The sequence below is a fragment of the Canis aureus genome, chromosome 21 (assembly GCF_053574225.1).
Source record: "Canis aureus isolate CA01 chromosome 21, VMU_Caureus_v.1.0, whole genome shotgun sequence".
NCBI classification, from domain to species: Eukaryota; Metazoa; Chordata; class Mammalia; order Carnivora; family Canidae; genus Canis; species Canis aureus.
The window spans coordinates 35,228,529-35,246,175 of record NC_135631.1 but is presented as its reverse complement, the minus strand read 5'-3'; positions in this window follow the sequence as shown (position 1 = coordinate 35,246,175).

The following is a 17,647-nucleotide window of genomic DNA, read 5'->3' as shown; positions in this document are numbered from 1 at the left end:
AAAAGAATCAACCAATATATTCAACAATAAGATATTCATTAAATAAGGGGCAACTGGGTGGCTCAGTGGTTGGGCAACTGCCTTCAGGTCCTGGAAGTCCCGGGATCGAGTCCCACATCAGGGCCCACAAAGGAACCTGCTCCTCCCTCTGCCTGTGTCTCTGCATCTCTTTGTGTCTCTCATGAATAAATAAATACAATCTTTAAAAAAAGATATTCATTAAATAAAACTTATTGCATTCTTCTATTTAAATATTCTGCTGCCATTTAAAAGAAAGTGGAGGATTTGTATTGCAGATGTAAAAGTTTTTGAGATACATTTTAAACTTAGAAAAAAATAATGTCATGGGTAGTGTGGCTAGCCAACCACCTTGTTTTCTTTCTGAGCACATAATATATTCCAAGTGCTTTGTTTACATGTTTCACATAAATAATTACCTTTTGTCACCTAATCCAGTAATGTTATCCTTGGCCTTCAGCTGTCTGCTCTGCAATATGTCATCATGGGTCCAATCAAATTAAGATTTGGTAAGAGAGCTCATTTCTGTTCTTTGCCTTAGGCCAGTAATATACATCCTTGTAAATAATTTGTATTAAGCTCCCATGTAAACAAAATATCGTACCACTCACTGCATGCATATTTGACCTTCTTTGCCTGTCTTGTTTGACAAAATCTCTGGTGAATAACCAGGTAGTTAATTCCAATAACCAATAGAAAGGTGTGATTATATTAAGCCATCAAACACGGTCCACCAACTCTGCTAATTAGGAGAGCTATGTTTTTATTCCAGCTAACCTGGGAAGTGCAGTTCCTCATCCCCCCAAATTTGGTACATTAAAAAATAAACGTATATCTCATAGTTTCCGTGGGTCAAGAATCTGAGAGCAGCTTGATGGGTAGTTGTAGCTCGGGGTTTCTCATGAGGGTGCAGTCAAATTGGCTGCTGAGGCTTAACTAGACCTGGAGAAACTGCTTCCAAGATTATTGGCTAGCCTCAGAGTCCCCTGGCTCTTGGAGGCAGGTTTCCATTTCTCTCCACATCTTCAGTTGAATGTCTTCACAAAGTGGTGACTGACTTCCCCTAGAATTATCTGAAAGAGAGTGGACAATCATCAGGCTGGAAGCTTCAGTCTTTTTATAATCTAACCTTGGCAGTGACATTCCCACTGCTTCTACTAAATTCTATTAAAATAAGTCACTAAGTACAGCCCACACTCAAGGTTAAGGGAATTAAGTCCCACCTCAAGAAGGAAAGAGCATCAAAGAATTTTGGACATAATTTGTAAACATCTCATCTGCAGAATAAAATCACTGAGGCATCTGATTTTATTTATTTATTTGAGAGAGTTAGAGAGAGATTACAAGCAGGGTAGGGGCAGAGGGAAAAGCAGGCTCCCCACTATGCAGAGAGTCCAACCTAGGGCTCTTTCCTGGGATCATGACCTGAGCCAAAGTGAGATAGTTAACCAACTGATCCACTCAGGGGCCCCGACCTGACTTTTTTCATTCCCATATTTATTCTTCTTTGATAATAGTTCTTTTATGCAAGATCCAGAGAGAAGATTGACAAGGGACATATAAGCAATTACCTTACAAAACTCTCAAGATAAAATAACTCAAATACTAAGATAAATATTGGCCAGAACATTAGACTAGCAAATCTAATGACATAAAATATCAGGAAATTCAGGAGAAAAAGAGGGAAAATGAAGTTATATTTCATTAGGGTTACCACACTGAGAAATAGCCTTGAAATAAGGGAGAAAATGGTAGTTAAATTATTGGTACCTTGAAATCAGCCATAATGAGATATGAATGTGTATCTCTACCATAGTGTCCACTGGGGCCTCTCAATCTCAGGAGGATATGGCCTTCTAACAAATCCAATCTGGGGTCTGCTTTCTCAGCTGGTTTCTACCAAACACTAAATTTGGGGGAACTAGATCATCGGCCTTTTTTTTATGGAAAATGCTTTTGTCGTATCCGTGCTTTGCTTGAAATTCCTAGTCTCTGTCTAAACTTACACATTTTCTGCATTGTCCATGATACATGCTTACAATTGGGATAGATTTCTTGTGTCCTCTAATTCTAGGTTGTGATTAATCTTTTTTATTTTTAAAAAATTTTATTTATTTATTCATGAGAGACACAGAGAGAGAGAGGCAGAGACACAAGGCAGAGGGAGCAGCAGGCTCCATGCAGGGAGCCGGACGTGGGACTCGATCCCAGGTCTCCAGGATCACACCCCAGGCTGAAGGCGGTGCTAAACCGTTGAGCCAACCAGGCTGCCCAGATTTCATCTTTTTTAAGTTATAATTTCTTTCTTTCTTTCCCCATTTCCTACACTTTTTATCTCTACCTATCTGTATCACCAAAATTTCAGGTGAGAACTGAATGCCAGAGGATACTCCTGATAACAGTGATGGAGAAAAAACTTTTGTATATGAGAGATATGTGGGAATTTGACTCCTTCTTTGATGTTCTTTGATGCTCCACTGGGTCTTTTTTTTTTTTCCTACCATAGCTTTAGAAGGTTCATTTTGTAACTTGTGGAAATAGTTGGGCTTATTGTGCATTCAGAAATCCAGTCTTTACTGGATCTGGATTATATGGATCATTAATTGGGAATGTGAAAAAAATTTCCTTGGCACTATAACAAAACACCTATTTGAAAAAGTCATAGTCCCATCTGTCAGCATGATTATATGATGTCACACAAATTGACTGAGTTTTGAAAAGTACCTGAATCAGCCATTTGTTCTGAATTTAGATAGATAGGGTGATGATTACCAACTGAATTTTTAGCTGAAAACACTGAATGCCTATACTCATTTGCCTATTATATATTTTTCTAGCAGAATTTAAAGTCACCTATAAGTGTATCTTTTCTTTCAACATGCTTTATTATTAATCTAATTTCAGAAATAGTTTGATTTATTAATATTATAAAACTACTCAAACAATATAGACATATAAAAATACACTAAAGGCCTATTTACCTCTGCTGGGGCATGATTTTACTCTCTTCTGCAAAAGTGTATTGTCACTAATTTAATATATATCCTATTATCCAAAAGTCTTTAATTTCATAAACTCAAAGGGTCTTCATAAATAAAGGTTTGTTATACATGTTATTTTATAATTATTTTATTTAAAATATATATTTTTTGAAATTTTCACTTCATTACATGCAGTTCTCCTTTATTGGTTCATAGTATTTTATTTTAAAATTTGAGCATATGATAATTTATTTATTCATTTTCTTTTTGATGGATGCTTAGGTCATTTTAATTTTTTACCATTACACAATATCTGAAGTTAAAAATCTTGAACATAAATATTTAGGTGTGTACTTTTGTAAAATAGATTTCTAGAAATGGAATTACTAGGTCAAAATTAATATGTATGTTAAATTTTGAGAGATAATTCCAAATTGTTCTCCAAAATGTATATATACATTTCTTCTCCTATAAAAATTATTTTAAAATATGCACACTTAACCATTTTAAAATAGTCAATTTCATGTTCTAAATAAATATTCTTACCCATTATTAGTGGAAACACGTCAGTTCATAAAAGAAATTGTAATAAAATGTTGTAAAATTACCATTGATTTTCTCCTCTATATTTCAAGAAAAAAATGCACTCTCACTCTAGGGCATAGGAAGATATAATATCAACATTTAGTTGACTATTGGGAAGGAAGGAAGTGAATAATCTGTAATATAAATGATTATAACTAAATGCTGCCTGTGAGAGACATATGTAAAGAGAAAGATGTCTGAAAAATATTTAACACAGGATAAATACCACTTGAAACATAAGTATACTTTTTCAAAGAAATGGCATGCACATAGTTAAAATTTCAGGATGAAGATGACAACAGATGAGGACAGTAATCAACCTGGCAAGAATATTTTGGGAAATATAGAGCATGAAAAAATATGTCTCAATGTGTGGAGAAATTCTTGTAATTCAGCCATGAGGAATTCCCAAGAATTTTTCGCCCTTTTCTTTTTTTTTTTTTTTTAATTTTTATTTATTTATTTATGATAGTCACAGAGAGAGAGAGAGAGAGAGAGAGAGAGAGAGAGGCAGAGACACAGGCAGAGACAGAAGCAGGCTCCATGCACCGGGAGCCCGACGTGGGATTCGATCCCGGGTCTCCAGGATCACGCCCTGGGCCAAAGGCAGGCGCTAAACCGCTGCGCCACCCAGGGATCCCCTTGCCCTTTTCAAAGAAGACATAAAATCCATATTGTTAAGAACCAGGATGTAAAAATGTTTTATTAAAAAAAAGGTTTATTGGTTTTATCACAATTGTGAAATGGAAAAAAGACATTTGAAACATTGTTAGGTAGGCTTATGAAAGTATATATAGAGAAGAGGGAATTGGTCAGTTTTGTGGAAGGAAGAGTGACCCTAATGGTAGGGGACACACAAGGCTTAATGGCTGCCCCTGAACAGGAACAGATATTTACGTATTTATTATTGATTGATTGATTGATTTTAGTACCCAAGAAGCACCTCTTCCAAGTGATGTTTTTGTTTGTTTTGTGGTTTGGTTTCTTATAATCTGACTGCTATTGATGATTTTTCAAGGATAGAGGAACATGTCTGTCAGATTCTCCATGGTTAAGCTGTCTCTCTTTCCAATTATATGTCTGCTGCATGATGCTTTTCTTGAAAATGTCCACTATCTTACTTTTTTTCCTAGAACTCTCATGAATAGTAACCTTATCTAAAGAAGTAAAGTTAAAAAAAATCATAATCATGTAGAAAGTTCTCAGCTAGTTTGCTTTATCAGCCAGCATAGGAACAGAACCAATAGAATCTGTCTATATCTATCTATTATCCATCTGTCTATCTATTATCCATCTGTCTATCTATCTATCTATCTATCATCTATCATCTATCTATCTATCTATCTATCTATCTATCTATCTATCTATCTATCTAAATGAAAGAGGAATTTGTTGTTAGGAATTGCTTATGTGATCCTGGGAGAGCTGGCTAACCAAATTTGAAATCTGTTGGGAAAGGCAGACTGGAACTCTGACAGGAGCTGCTGCTGCTGTCCACAGAGAAATTTTCTTCTTGCAAGAAACTTCAGTTCTGTTCTTAAAACCTTTTAACTGATTAACAAGGAACTCCAAGAAGATCTAGGATGATCTTTTTTACTTAAAGTCAACTGACTGTTAATTCTAATCACATCTATAAAATACCTTCACAGCAACACCTAAATTAGTGTTTGAAAAACTGGGGACTGTAGACTAGCTAAGTTAACATAAAAGTGATCATCAAAGTTGCCAAATCTACCTTTTCAAGAAAGACTGAAAATCTTGACTTTTAAAAATGTTAAATCGTGTGATTTTTAAAATATTGTTTTAAATTCAAATAAAACAAAGGATTTTCCATCTACCCTTCCAAATAAGGAGACCATCTATCTCAATTTCTCTAGAAATGTGAGATTTCCTTAGACACGGGTCTTGTAGTACTAAAATCAATATAGTCCTAGATAAACTAAGATGGTTGGTTACCCTACATCCAAACAAACCACGTATTATGTAATTTCAGGTTGTGTCTTTGGGTTTAAGTCCATCCTGAATTCCCAGGAGATAGAGAGGGGCTGGTGGAATTAAATAGGCTTGAGCAGAGGTTATCAGTCTATTATGTGTTCCAGTCCATCCTGGGAACACAGTGTGTTTGCATCTGTGACATTCCCACTGCAGTAATGATTCTGTCAGTCAAGAGGGGCAGGGGATGAGGGTTTAGGGAGTGAAAGATTCCCTAGTGAAATTTCACGGAGGTGCAGTTGGGAGAAAATCCTTACTTGATTCTAACATGTATTTCTATTTTAGTGGCAGATACACCTGAAGTTGTATTAGAAAATTATTAAGGTTATCATTAAAGAAATTTAAGTATAGCATAAGAACTAAGTGATGAAGATAAAGCTCTAAATGTAAAAACTCAGAGAAGTGGAGGTGACAGGGGATATGATCTAATTGAATAATACGTGTCTTTGACAATGTTTGCCTCTACTGAATACAACAAAAATTTTCTTTGTTGGTTATGACAACATCTTAGGATGTAGATTGATAACACAGTATCAACCTCAGTTTAGTACCCAAAAATGATATGTTCCAAATGCAGGATCCCTTGATGAGCTGAGTATATTCAGCTTAAGTCTGATTTCTACTTAATAAAGTTGAAGCATTGAAGCTTAACACATGCTTCAATAGAAAACTGCCTTATTTCCACCTAAGGTGGAACCTTCTGGTTCTGTGGGGTGGGGGTGGGGAGCCATGGCTCTCCCCACAGAAATAGATATACTATGAGCTATGGGACCATAGAAGCATCATTCAAAATCCCTAACATTCATTTTCTTTTACTTTAAAGTAGTCTTAGGAACCCTAAACTGGCAGTTATATTTTGACAATTAGAGATACATAATGGTAAAATTGGCTCTATTTTTTCTCTTTAGAAAGGAAATCTGTGCCTTAGTTCAACATAACCTCTATATATCCTGTCTTATGTATTATCAAATCAATCTACAGAACCAGCATCCTAAGAAATATCTAGAACTTTAATTGATTCAATTATCAATAAGCATCATTGTCTGGTTCCTCTGTGAAATGTCTGGTTTTCACTCATTTACTGACTGAAGAGTGGTTTCCTTTGTCTGGGAAAAGGCTCTTATTTTCAAGACTTATTTAGAAAATAAAATGTCCTAAAAGACAATATAGCCCTAAATGTACTACTGTGTAACTACTTAAATCTCAGATTAATAGATGTTATGTTTAGGACTACCTGAATTTTTTGTGGTTTTAGCAAAAGAAACAACCATCTAAATCACAAAGTAAAATCCATTTCAAACACATAAAAATAAAACTGACAGAAGCCCATATAGTAAGCCCCTAGTATGGAAATTGAAAGTGAATTTTGCCCCAGTATTTTAATACTTTTACATATATAAAATGATCATATATATTTTGGATTTATAGTCAATTTATAGTTAATTAGTGAATTAATTATTATATTGATGACCATTTTAACTTCCTAAGGGTGTTCCTTTAAACAGTCTATTCACTATAGCTACTTAATAACTAACAAGAAATTCAGTATCCCTTTGATATAAGTTTTATTTAATATAATGAGCTCATCCTATAATCCCTGCCAAACCATTATTCAGCATCACAATAAATTCTCAAGGGCTATTAGTACTGTAGCATTAAGCCACCTATAAAACTTTTTTTAAAGAATTATTTTGATTTTGTGTTAGAATCAAAACATATGGGATGCATTTAGATCTAGTTTGCTTTTAGTAAATCTTGTTTAAGTTTGACAATTGTTGAAGTTATTCATCATTCTTATAATCAATATCTGTTTATTGTTCCCTGTTGTAGTGAATGATTGATATAAATAATTGTTTTTATCTTGTAATAACTAAGAGTTTAAATATCATCATAACCTAAAGAATCTCAATCTCAGAGTTATATTTTATTATTAAAATACTTTCTAAAAAATACTTTCTAATAAGCTAAAATGTTTAGATGAATATATCATTAGAGACATTAGAGTCAAATCACACATAGAAGAATGTGTATTAAAAAGTCCATTCAAGGGCACCTGGGTGGCCCAATTGGTTAAGTATGGGCCTTCAGCTCAGGTCATGATCCCAGGGTCCTGAGACCCTGCATTGGGATCCCTGCTCAGCGGGGAATCTGCTCTTCCCTTTCTCCCTCTCCCTGCCCCCTCTTTTTCATACTCTTTTTGCATACTCTTTTTCACTATCTGTCTTTCTTTCTCAAATAATTTTTTTAAAAAAATGTAGATTTATCAAAATACAGATTAACTAAATACTTAACTTTAATGAAGTCCTAATATATATACCTGATAATGCAGATGTTCAAAGACATAAGGTACATTATCTGATCTCAGTGCTTTTTTAAATTAGATTGGGGTAGACAAGGGAAATTTTAAAAACATTAACAAAATCATAGTATATATTCCAAGATATTCCTAGAGTTCATAAGAATCCAGAAGAAGAGAAAATGCTGTGTATTGTGGTAGAGAAAAAGTGCTTCGTGAAAAAGCAGGGGATGTGAGTTTGTTCAAGAACAAAGTTAAGGCAATAGACACCTAAAACAAGAAAGTGTTAAGAGTGCAAGTTAAAGACCTGAAACCCTGGTATGTTTTTAGGTGACAGTAGATGTGCTTTCCTTCTGAAGTTTGATTTAATTGGACAGGTTTTGGAACTTGAAATGACAAAGTTTCAACTTAACTTTATAGACATTAGGAAACCAGTAATTTATCGGAAAAATAGTACAATCAAAATATTCTTTAGTCAATTGTATTCTTTAAAGAATTTTAACTATGGGGAGAATTGGATAAGATGGACTTATAAGTGGAGAGACCAATTAAGTGTAGATATTGATTTAATAGTACCCTTAATGTAGATACAAGGAAGATTTGACTTACAGTTTGAAAAATTAAACAATTATATTGGCATTATTATTAATATTTATAAATGGAGAAATGAAGTGAATTAAATTTATGTACTAAAAGTGAAACTATGATTTTTAATATAGTGAAGTATCTTCAACTATTTAATGTGGTTTTTTTCAACTATTTAATGTTAAACACATATTTTAAAAGCTAACTTGGAAAATATTTTATTTACAACCTTATGCATATGTAACATCAACTTAAAGCTATAAGTAATTTTTATAAATATATTTTTCTCAAGTAAAAAATTCTCCTGTCTTCAAAGGAATTCAGATGAAATAGATGCTGAAATTATGTCAAAATATGCCTTTTAATTTATCTTTTTAAGCCATCAGCTGATTCATAATAAAAATGCTGTAAAAGAAATTATATAGGTAATATATCTAATCTGTTAGAAGGAGACCAATCACTAGCCCAAGCTAGAGTGGATTTCTTACAAAGTAGTATATGCTTACCTTATTTGGTTAACAGGGATAGTCAAGTCTATATAGCTAATACTTGCTGACGATAAGGAGCAATTATATCATTTCATTTAGAAAATTATATCCATGCTTTAAATATGTTCAGTTTTTCTTTATGTGCAAAGTTTTTTATAATAATATCATTTAACAATGTATTAGATTATATTATTGATATAATAGTATCATTTAACAATGAATTAGATTTTTTGGCATGAAAATGATTATATAATAATTACCTTTTGTTTACATAAGCACCCAAGTGAGCTTGGTTTTTAAAAAAGATAAATTGTATCTTTGAATTATGTTTTTTTTGCATGGACGATTAAGAAGACAACACAAAATATGATAATAAAAAAGAGCTGAATGAAACATCTTAAACATTTTAATTTTTTAAAAGTTTTCATTATTTCCTGACTGCCTTTTGTTTTTCTAGGACACTGTGCTAGCTTTAAAAAAAAAAATGCTGTATTAAATATAGTCATTCTGAGATAATCCTTAAGAAAGAGATTTAAAGTTTTAAATTAGGGGTTTAATGACTAACTTTTTTTTAATGCTTAAAAATGGTGAATAATCTCTTCTAGTTCATTATGTTAGGCTTCATATGCTTAAGCTTTTTGAATTTTTAGTGTTACTTGGAAATTTTTTGCCTTTGATATTTTAAGTTTTGTGCTATGTTAGGTTGTACTATGGGTACTTACAATGAGATGCCAAGAAAAATGATTCTATTTACCTTTTCATGAGGAAAAGAATTTACATTGTTTAAATTAACAACCATTTATCCTGAATAATAAATTTATGGCATTACATTGTTTACATAAATATCTAAACTGAGGTTTTAAGAACAGATTTCTTGTTGTATTTGATAATAATATATACATCAAAAAAGTGTGTATATAAATATTGAATATTTTGACATATTCTGTTTACTAAACATAATGCTAAAGTCAAGGTTATAATTTTACTTCTTGTAAATGATTGAGGATAAATGCCTACATTATTCTTCTTTATTTTTTTACTACAAATTTTTTAGAGTAGTTTTAGTTTCACAGAGAACTTGAGGTACAGACATTTCTCACATACCTGGAACCTTCACACATGTAGTCTCCCTCATCATCAACACTCCATCAGAATGATATATTAGTTACAGTTAATGACCATATTTTGACACATCATAATTATCCAATGTCCGTATTTTATGCTAGAATGCTCATAGTTCATATACATTCTATGAGTTTGGACAAACATGTAATGACATGGATCCATCATTACAGTATCATATAGAGTATTTTCACTGCCCTAAAATCCTCTATGCTTTTTCTACTTATCCCTCCCCCACCCCTGTCCCAGCCCCTAGCAACTATTGACCTTTTTTCTATGTCCATAGTTTGTTCATTCACAGAGTGTCATATAGTTGGAATCACACAGTGTGCAGTCTTTCCATATTGTTGTCTCTAACTTAGTGATATGCATTTAAATGTCCTCCATGTCTTTTCATGGCCTGAATATTAACTTCTTTTTGTGCTAAATAATATTCCCGTGTCTGGATGTGCCACTGTTATTTATTCATTCACTTACTGAAGGACATTTCATCACTTTTAAATTTTGCAGTGATGAATAAAGCTGCCATAAACATCTTTGTACATATATTTGTATGGATATATATTTTCAACTCCTTTGGGTAAACATCCAAACTAGGAAGCTGATGTTACAATATTATTAACTACACTACAAAGTGCATACATCTTAAGTGTGCTCCATGAGTTTTTACAAATGAAATGCACTGTGTAATTCCATGCATATAAAATTTTAAAAATGGGCACAGTAAATCTATGTGAATTGAAGTCAAGATCCATTGTGGTTTTGGGAGGAGGAGAGGCAACTAGAGAGGGTATGCAGTTGTGCTTTCAGGGTGCTGGGAATGTTCTAAATAATTTTTTTTTTTTACCGATTCTTACAAGGTAAGTCTATTGGAAACAAATTCCCTTAAGTTTCATTTGTCTGAAAATTTATTTCTCCTTTATTTTTGAAGGATGATTTCACAGGCTACAGAATTCTAGATTTTTTCCCCCTGTCAAAATGTTAAATACTTCACTCCATTCTCTTTTTGCTTGCATGATTTCTCAGAAATCAGATGTCATTACTATCTTTTTTGGTAAGGTTCTTTTTTCCTCTGGCTTCTTTCAGAGTCTTTTTTTTTAATCATTGATTTTCTATAGTTTGAAAATGATACACCTAGGAGTTTTTTGGCATTTACCCTGCTTGATGTTCCTCTGAGCTTCCTGGATCTGTGGTTTGGTGTCTGATTTTAATTTGAGGACATTCTCTTACTGTTTCAAATATTTCTTCTGTTCCTTTCTCTTTCTTCTTCTGGTATTCCCATTACATATACATTGTACTTTGTGTAGTTGGACCACAGTCTCTGGATATTCTATTCTGTGTTTCCCAGTTTTTGACCTTTTGCATTCCAGTTTGGGAGATTTCTACTTCTAAATACTCAAACTCAGAAATTCTCTCCTCAGCCATTTCCTGGGTAGTACTAAGCCCATCAAAGGCATTCTTCATTTCTGTTTCACTGTTTTTGATCTCATGCATTTCGTTTCTTTTTCCTTAGGATTACCATCTCTTTCTCACATTGCCCATCTGCTTTTTGTATGTGCTTTTTACTTTGTCCATCAGAGGCCTTAGAATATTAGTCATAAGTGTTTTAAATTCCTGTCTGATATTTCTAACATCCTTGTCATGTCTGATGCTGATGCTTGCTCTGTCTTTTCAAACTGTATATTCTGCCTTTTAGTATACCTTTATTTTTATTTATTTATTTTTTAGTATACCTTTAAAGTTTATTCATAACAGTCAGATATGATGTACCTAGTAAAAGAACTACTATAAATAGGGCTTTACTGATGTGATGGTGAGGCATAGGGGGAGGAGAAGTGCTCTATAGTCCTATGATTAAGTCTTAGTCTTTTAGGGAGCCTATGTCCCTAGACTATGAACCGCACAAGTATTTCTCATTTTTTCCTTCTACCCTTAATTGAGATAGGATAGGTAGGGTTGGCTGGAATTGAGTATTTCTCTTTTTCCATGTAGAAGCATAAAGCTGACTGGAGATGGGCATTTTTCTTCCTCCAGGTCATTTAGGTGCTGACCATACCAAAGCAGATTAGCCTGTGGTTAAGTAGTTTGTCCTGAGGGCAGGCCTTGTTAAGAACAGAGTGTTCTAGCATATTTCAAAAACAGTTCCTTTGGCCTCCTTCTGCTGGAAGCACAGTGGAATTATTTTTTGGATATTTACTATGAGAATCTGGTCACATTCCTGGAGGTGAATCTCACAAAAGTTTGGGGGGGCTCCTCTATAAGTGTGAACCCCTGGAATGTTTATCTCTCAGACTTATCTACACTGAGGCTTCGCAATTTTTTCCACTTCTACCCTGGATGTCAGGTCAGTTTCCACTCATAAATCTCTGCTCAAGTAAGACATGATGCCATGTATGCACCTGTCTGTCTCTCCATTCTTGGAACAGCAGTTTGTCCTGCATCTTATGGATCTAAAAAAAAGTTGTTTCTTTTTCAGTCTGTTCAGTTTTTTACTTGTTAGGATAGAGGGCAAACTCCTTCCATGCAGAACCAGAAAACAGAAGTTCACTTAGAGGCTTTTTCCAACCCTTGTTTGTGTGTGTGTGTGTGTTTTAAGATTTTATTTATTTATTCATGAGACACAGAGAGAGAGCCAGAGACATAGGCAGAGGGAGAAGCAGACTCCCTCTGCAGGGATCCCAGTACAGGACTCAATCCTGGGACCCAGGATCACACCCTGAGCTGAAGGCAGACGCCTAACCGCTGAGCCACCCAGGTGTCCCTAATCTTTATATATATTGTCAGCACTCACTATGGAAAATTCATTAAAATACAAAGTTATAATAATTTTTTGATTTAGCTGTTAAATATCTTTGCAAATGGGACTGGAGTAATAGTCTGCATTATTTAAAGCTCAAATATTCTTGGAGATAACTTGGACAAATTACAGTCTCTAATTATATAATTTCTGAGCATATATATCTTCCCTGTTAACTGTATTTGACATAGAAAGATTATGTATGAAATTAAAATAATATTGTAAGCAAGTAAGAGAAAGACTAAAGCAAGCAAGTAATATGTTATTTTTGAATTCAGATTTTAGAACCTGATTTGTGTTCCATATCCATTTTATCTCTTTATTTTTATACTCAGTTTTCAGGAAAAAAAATTATCAAGACTAATAGGGACATATGAAAATATGTTACTTACACTGGTCACAAGCTCTAAATGAATAAAAACTGCTTTATCAAATCTGTAGGTGGAACCAACATTACAGACCACTGTAAGCATATATAAAAATTCTAAGTAAAATTAAATTAACCGCATCAGTCTTAGTTCTGCAAAGGCAAAAGGAGAGGCATTGGAGTAAAAAGTGAGATTTTGTTTTATAACCTATAAATTATTCAATATCTGTACCTAATTTTCATGTTATTTATGTTTCTACAAAATGCTTATTTTAAAATCACTTTATGCTAGTTTCTATAAAAAATATACCAGTATATGAATGAAATATAAAACACATATTAGTGGGATAAGATATTAATGGAAATAATTTTCATAGCCTGATAGTTTTTATTTTCCTGGAACTTATTTCTTATTATTTGAAGAATTCAGTTCAACTTACTCTTTGGAATTATAAAATTAAATTGGCTTCAGGCCATTTCATATGCAACTTTTTGGAGGCCATATTTTGTTTTTAAATTTAAGATGGAAAATATTGCACCATCTTTGTAGGCTGATAAGAATGAAGTATGAAGAAAAACTGAGGTTTCAGGAGAAAAGAGTCACCTGTAGGACTGATCTTTGGATAATCAGGAAAGGAGTGTGATCTAATTGGAGAGGTTGCCCTTAGATGGGTTTTCAAAATCATCAGTCTAATAGGAAAGTAGTTGAAAGTATATAACAATTTTCTTCTGGTTGCTTCTGAGACTAATTCATGGGCTAAAAGCAAGGAGAGAAGGGTTAACATTTTGAGGATAATGGAGAAGCTGTGAAATTAAATTAGAGAGAAGCAAAGAATGAATTGACTAAGGAAATTTAGCTAAATCACTTATAGCAGTAAGAGCTAAATTGGTGGAAGGTAGTCATTACTGTAATCAGCAGATAGTTTGGAGAGAAAGTTTGGAAAGGAAGTTGAGGTAAATAAGGATGTTATTAGAAAAATGGTCCATGGTGTCTAAGCCACAGCTGAAGAATTTAAGAACAAAACAAGGATGAGAACAGTGAAAAATCTATATAAGTCATAGTACAAAGAGCATTTTTAGCAAAACCTATCTCATGATCATGAAAGTAAATACTTGAGGAAGGAATGGGGATGACATCATTGGCAGGAAGTAGATCAGGAAATGGTGATATAAAAAAAATTGGAAGCATCATTTCCATGTATATTGAAATCATCAAGAACTTTTACAGGACCAATTAAGAGATAGAAAATACAAATACCCACCATTTGCTCTGACATGGATTGAACTGGAGGGTATTACGCTGAATGAAATAAGTCAATCAGGGAAGGACAATCATCATAGGGTTTCACTCATATGGGGAACATAAGAAATAGTAAAAAGGATTATAAGGAAAAGGAAGGAAACTGAATGGGGAAAAATTAGAGACAGACAAACCATGAGAGACTCCTAACTCTGGGAAACAAACAAAGGGTTGTGGAAGGGGAGAGGAGTGGTGGTTGGGGTAACTGGGTGATGGGCACTGAGGGGGGCACTTGATGGGATGAGCACTGGGTGTGATGCTGTAGGTTGGCAAAATGAATTTAAATTAAAAAAAATTGGGATCCCTGGGTGGCGCAGCGGTTTGGCGCCTGCCTTTGGCCCGGGGCGCGATCCTGGAGACCTGGGATCAAATCCCACGTCGGGCTCCCGGTGCATGGAGCCTGCTTCTCCCTCTGCCTGTGTCTCTGCCTCTCTCTCTCCCTCTATATGACTATCATAAATAAATTTAAAAAAATAAAAAATAAAAAAAAATAAATAAATTAAAAAAATTTAAAGAGATAAGAAACAATCCTTATAAAGCTCTGAGGGGTGGTTGGGGCTTTGCAGGAGAATGAAGGGCTAGGGTCCCTGCTTCAGTTTCCCTGTGATGCAGACTCAAGATTTGCGGAAGATGAATGGCATGGAGAACATGAGCATCTTGAAGAACTACTCAAATTAAAATGAATTATTAATATAGGTACAGATTGACCTATATTCCATGTTTTCTCTTTTTTTTTCCCAAAAAGTTCTTACTAAATATACTCATTAAGTCAGATTCTTTACATGTTTTACATTCTTTACATCTCTTTTATTCAAACAGAGAAAAAGTTTTAAACATGTTCAAACAACCAAAAAGAAGGATCAATATCAATTTTCTATTGAATATATAACTTACACCAAACTGCAGGAACCCATGTACAAATGAGCCTCTCAGGAGCCAAACAGCATAGGGTTACTATGAAGCTATCCTGGCAATTTAGCCTTAGTTTGGTTAAATTAAGGGAATACAAACTATTTAGTGAAGGTCTAGAAAAGTGACTTCATTGTAAGGATACAAAGAATAGAATGAAGTAGAATTACTAAAAGCAGAACTGACTCTAATGGAAATTGGGATACTGTGGAGCAGTTTTCTTTCTCACTCAGTTGATCTCTCCTAGGCTTCATGTTCTTTCTTATCACAAATTGTTGCTTCATTCATCATGCCTAGTTTCCATTTTTTGTTGTTGTTGTTCTTTGTTGTTGTTATTATTGTTGTTTTGTTTTGGAGACCAGTCATTATTGCTGCCGGAAAGTGGTAGTTCTCACCCTGTTCCTCCTCACAGTAAATTCTTCACAGGCCACTAACATTTTTTTTTTTGGTCCTATATTCAAATACTTAGGTTATGAAATCTGTTTGAAGAGCTTAGTGTTAGTCAAATGTTTATCATAAACCAACCATCTGGATCTGGAGGGATCCCATGTTGATGAAGGGAAGAGTTAATGTGGAAGTTGTACAGATTTACTGATTCCAGACTGTGCCTGGGTCAAGCTCAACAAGAAGAGGTCATATATTGGGAGGGGATGATTGACCTCATAGTAAAGAACTAACTTTAAGATAGTATCAATAAATCAAATGAGTGCATTACAATTTAGGAGAAATAAATTCATGAAGCACGCTAGTGATAATTACTAATAAATATTTTGTTAATCATTATTTTAAAATCCTTTAGTAAACGTAGTGTGTATTTGTGAATAATACTGACTTTGAATGAGAAAATGTGTCTATTGCTCTAATTTAATTACAAATTATCTGAATATCCCAACTAAAGTTTCTCCAGCCCATCTTTGGGGAAGATAATATAATGGGATCCTTCATAATTAAAAAAGGAAACCCATGATCAATGTTTAGTTATGATATCTTAAGCTTTTATACTACTTTATGACACTGGATATTTTTTTATCTTAAATGTTTCAGATTATTTTGAAACCCAATCTTGAGGAATTAGGATATGATGTAAGATACCCACAGTCAGTTGGAAGTGCCACGCCTAAGGGCATTACGTTTTAGTCTGTAAGTCCATGAATGTTATTCAAAGGCATAAACATCAAAAACCAAAAAGGAATGATTTAGTTGAACACAAGGGATAAAACTAGAGATTTAATTAATCCCATTTTTCTTCTGTATAGCATTGGTCACAGTAGACAAACCCAAATTCACATTTGTAGTGATTCCAGTGGAAAAAAATTTTTTACTCAAGTTTTTCTTTCTCTATTCCTGGGAAAGATCAAATTACAAATAAAAAGTAAATGTGAGAGAAAGCATTATTAAGGACATTAAATTCTGGGTTTGTTTGTTTGTTTAAAGGTTTATTTACTTGCTAGAGAGAGAAGGAGAGAGAGAGAGCATGAGCAAGGGGCAGAGGGAGAGGGGGAAGGAGAGAGAATCCCAAGCTCCATGCCAAGACTTGAGCCTAATGCAGGGCTCCATCCTATAACCCTGAGATCACGACCTAAGCTGAAACCAAGAGTTGGTTGCTCAACTGACTACACCACCCAGGCACCCCTGTTTGTTTATAAGAAAGGAAGTCAAGTAATATAGCAGCAGGTAAAGAGTAGAGTTTTATAGATGACCAGTTCTAGAATTATATGAACTAATAGAGTTTAAAGTAATTAAAACAGAATGAGGTAAAAAGAAAAATTAGAAAATAGACTTGGATTTTTATTGTAAGTATATGAACAAGAAGGATTGACTTAAAAAGTCTGATTTAAATCCATTACTTGTGAGACTCAAATAGATTACCCTTCTTAGACCTCAAACTTGCAATGTGGGAAGCTATCACTATAAAGCAGTTGCTCTTTGGATAAATAATGAAGTAATCTTAGCAGTGAATTAAAAAAAAAAAAACAGGGTGATTGAGTCATACAACCTAAATTGAAATACTTCATTTGTAACTACTGGTATAAATTACTGATTATGCAATAATCTCACTAATTATACAAGTGCTTATGCAATAAAATGTGGAACATATTCAATATTTGGCATGTTATGGCTCGTATGAATCCATGGTACCACCATATTTTTACAGATGAGAAGCTGGAAGGAATACTCTCATGGCTTTAGATAAATTGAGAGTGGGT